Here is a 4841-nt window from a genome sequence, read left to right on the forward strand (position 1 = left end):
AAAATCATCGATAATACGTCAATCATTACAATAGAAAAACGGTCTAAAGCTAACAACCGTAATCAGGATGTGTCATATTTATTCACTCTTGTTTTATCAAAAGCATGGTACATTTTCCACAGTTCTTTGCATAAAAAGGGGCTGTTTTCATATGTTTATGGATATCATCTTTCACTTCTCTGAGATTCAGAATCGGGGAATAAGAAAATACTACAGAGGATACTATTAAAACACTCCTCCCAGCAATGAGGAATAACAAAACAGTTACTGCTCTATTATTTATTAGTTCATACATGTACTATACTAAATAAATATGCGTATTCAGTAAGTAAAGCTGATGCTCATGTATATTCAAAAATATTCAAAATCAACAATTTATTAATGAAATTGACATTATATTATTAACAATCAAATAATTGTTCGTCGCTTTTTTCAGTTTTGATTTATGATTTCTGTTCAGTTGGTCTCATCAAGATGTCATGCACCTGTAAATAGAAATTTACATAATATTTTACATGCATGCGTATTCATAATTTTTTGTTGTACACAAGCCATGAGAAAATGTGCCATTATTCATTTTGATCACATCTTAAAAATATGACAAAATATTGAAGTCATGTTTCTTCTTTAGTAACAGGATATATGTGTATAACTTTATACAGCTGCTATACACAGGCATGTTCAAGATACTATCTGTGGATTTTCATGTGAATTAAACAACATTTAAACTGTAGGACATACATTGACATAAGCTGTACCTTCTTCCGTTACATAATACACATGCAAAAATGTATATCTAATGTTTTTAAAAAGTCATATCATTCGAATATTAATATTATGCATATTTTGTATGATATAAATGCAAAAACTGATATAAATTCATTAGTGATGTGGTTCTTGAAATAAAAGAATATACTTAAATGTCCAAATTAGGACACTAACTTGTACATGTGCTGGTGCACTTAATGCATATATGACTGCATCAGCCAAATCTTCTGCTTCCAAGCACTGTAAAAAAAAATTACTTTAACCTGGGATTTATAAATTTTCACACTTCCATTTCACATTTACAAATACAATTGAGGGAGGGAGGGAGGTAGGTAGGTAGGTAATGCGAGAGAGTGAAAATGGTGTTGAAAAGGGGATGCATGTGTAATATGTTTACAATTCATTCAAAAGCAGATTAAGACATCTAAGATAATTTATCTTCTTCTTTTTTTGACATAAATGTAAAGCAGGATTCTTACATTTCATTCAAACCTCTAAATGCCATTTAGTCAGACACTGTTTATTTTACTAGTACTTACCTTAAAGTGACTACAAATTTTCTTCCCAACTTCTGAACTTTTATGCATTCTTTGCTGGAATTCTGTAGCCACTAACCCTGGACTGACAGACTGTTAAAAAAATCAAGGAGAAATTGATTTATCTACCTTATATTCTGCATAGATTCTCTCCCCTTCTTCTTTACTTTTCATATTGCGTATTTCAAATTCTGTTTTTGCCATCCCTGGGCTTATAGCCTGCATGTGCAGAAATATACTCAATATGATTAATTAAATGATAACGCAGCTAATAAACAGGTGAGAATTACTTAAATCCTTATGAATTAAAATTCAAAATTTGAACAAACGGAAACGTATTTGAGAGTTCAATCTTTAATTAGTTTTAGAATCCATGGAATGTATATGCATACTGATTTACATATTATCATGAAGAGAACAAAATGTCATATTTCTCTGTATATGCAGATGTAGATAATCTCAATTCGAAAGTATAAATTTCAAATGTGTAATATCTCACCGTAACCCGTATATGAGAATTCAGCTCTTAAAGTTCGTTTCTAATGCCCTCCAAAATTCCAGATACAGCAAACTTCGTAGCAGCGTAGAAATGACCCGCTGCATATGGTTTAACACGGTGCCCCGACATGCTAAAAATAAATTTCATTCATATACATATTAATCTAACAACAAAGTCACTTTTTACATGTTTTTAATGGTTAGAGCAAAATGTAATTTTTTCCCCCTGTGATTAAAGTGCAGTGGTGAAGTGTAATTTTTCTAATATTATATGTACAATACAACTTAAAATTAATGTTCACCCTCTCCATATTGGATGAATATAAAATCAATTATACCTGTTTATGAGAATTATGTGACCATCATCAACTTTGTTTTCTGCATTTGTTGGAAGGCTTCCCTGGTACATATGCAAAGACCCAGTACATCGACCTACAATAATGGATTGTTTAAATTCTTGATACTTGAATAGAGTCATGCATTTCTGTGAGAAAAAAAAATTCTTTTATTACCTAATCAAATGGATTTTGTTGTTTATTACAAATTAAATATTTGCGTCTATTTTGAACTGCCGGTCAATAGACTGCGATCTATTAGACCGCCGGTCAATAGGCTTCGATCTATTGGACCGCCGGTCAATAGACTGCGATTTATTGGACCTGCAACGAATTTCAGAACGCGGGTATGTTAATGTTACATCCTTTCGATAGTTCTCAGGGAATGTACATTCCTTTACATAGACGCTGTTTTTAGTACTTGGTGAAACCAAATTCAATGTTATCAAAATGGAGTATCAAATAATCAACAGTTTTAAAGCTTTATATAAGGTAATAGACTATTTAAAATCTAATGGGTTGAAGACTCCCCCTTCTTTGTGTAAACTAATATTAAATTGAGATGTTGTAATGCATGCAACAGGTTTTGTGCATTTAAAAATGAAAAAAAAATCTGAGTATATTGCATAATGGCACGAAAACCATCTGCAATATGCAACCCCGAAAACTAAAAAAGGAATTAGGTAATAAAACAATTATTTAATGCTTGAGCAGTCAATAGACCAGAATTGTTTCCCTTGGTGCAGGGAACAGCTCAGTATGATCTATTGCCCGAGGGCAATAGGTCATACTGAGCTGTTCCCTGCACCTCGGAAAAAATATTCTGGTCTATTGACTGCTCAAGCATTAAATAATTGTATACTTTCATTCACTTTTTAATTTAATATACAACAAACAAGACTAACATGATATTATCATCCATTTTTTGTGGAGGAGATCTTGATAACTTATTTCGTTATATTTTTTTAGAAATGATACTCTCTCTCTCTCTTCCTCTCTCTCTCTCTCTCTCTCTAAAAAGGAAACAAATCCTGATAAAATTTAACACCCAAGAGCTAATTACTTTAAATAAATTTAAACAGAAGCAGAAAAATCATAAAAAATTTAAAAATTGAAATTTACATCTAACATGTTTTTCCAGTCAGCAGTGCTGCCAGACAGTAAGGGTGCACAGTGTGCTAGTCCAGCGTTGTTAATGCACACATCTACACCCCCTAGATCTTTCTGGATCTGCTTAAACATTGCCAGGATCTCCTCTTCTTTGGTGAGATCACATTTGATTGGAATCAGTTGACCCTTTTCAGCCTTCAGTTCATCACGTATTGACTGAAAATTAAGTAATATACATTAATTGATTGTTTCATTGATTGTGTGAAATACATGTCGTTTAGATTCATTTTTTTTAAACTTTAAAACAATTCTTCAATAGATTTGCAGGCCCTTAAATCACATTATATGCAGCAAATATAAACCAGAAGCCTGAGTATTACCATAGGGTCTAAACCTGAATACCTCATTTTTTAAATAAATTTTAGATGTGATCTTAATGGAAAATGTATGAGTTCAATTTACATGTACATCACGTACTTCAACTTAGGATAATTAAGAGAAACTATATCCAAGCAGGCACGTAGCATCGTTTTTGAAAGTGGGGGGGGGGGGCAGACTCATCCAAAAATTCTTGACAAGCAAAAAAAAATAAATAAATAAAAAATTAAATTTTCCCAAAATCTTCAAATCCTAAACCGGGGGGGGGGGGGGGGGGGAGGGGGGGGGGGGGTAGTATATAACTTCAATTTCACTACTCATTTCCTTATTTTCATATCAATTTTTTACACAGTCCCAAAAAAGTGGGGGGGGGGGGCAACTCCATGATAATTCAATTTTTTATATGTAATTTTTTTAAAAATTTGAAGTCGAATTTGAAGTCGCAGATATGTTGTCTTTTGTACAATGAAAGCCATTAAATTTGAAATGTCTTCAAGTTTATTCTAATGCATTTATATCAGAAAAAGGCTTCGGGTTGTTGCTGACGATCAGATTCTGTGTTAAAACTGCATCCTTTTCTGCCCCCATGTACATTGTATTTGATATTATATTTGATATTCAATACAAACTGGTTACACCGGGTGCACATTGGTGTACACCCATTTATGGTAAATCAAGCGCGCCCATGGGTCAACATGCCCTTTAGACACATAATTTAATAACAGTGTCGACTCCAGTTTGCATGAAATACTAGATATGTTACCTCAATCTGTTGCACGTTTCTTGCACAGCCCACGACTTTCATTCCATGTTTGACCAGAGCCCTTGTGATGGCCGCTCCTATCCCCACCGAGGCTCCGGTAACAAGCCCAACCCGACCGACCCACCTCTCCATGTTGACAATAATTATTGTTTAATAATTATTAACGTACTTTATCTTAAGGCTCAAAGCTACTTGGTATAGTAATACTATCGCCCTCAAGTTGTCACAGGTCGAGAGAAAATTGAATTTTATTATTAATATGACTAGTGTAATGCAAGCATGCATGCATACTTCCCGAATTCGTGGAAAATATGCACCACCAACAGAACATTTCGTTATACTTGGCAAAATTTATATAACAGTAAATATGTTGTTGTTTTGTTCTTTTTTCAGCTTGTCAGCATATTTTGGGGGAAGTCTCGTCCCTGCACTTTCAAAAACAATAGATATATG

The 4841-nt window shown here is 33.4% G+C and overlaps 1 pseudogene; it reads right to left on the reverse strand.

Annotated features, from left to right (window-relative positions):
* Positions 1-264: 264 nt before the first annotated feature.
* LOC128166963 (dehydrogenase/reductase SDR family member 11-like) lies at positions 265-4520 on the reverse strand (annotated as a pseudogene).
* Between the last annotated feature and the right edge of the window lie 321 nt (positions 4521-4841).

Source organism: Crassostrea angulata, chromosome 10, assembly GCF_025612915.1.
Source record: "Crassostrea angulata isolate pt1a10 chromosome 10, ASM2561291v2, whole genome shotgun sequence".
NCBI classification, from domain to species: domain Eukaryota; kingdom Metazoa; phylum Mollusca; class Bivalvia; order Ostreida; family Ostreidae; genus Magallana; species Magallana angulata.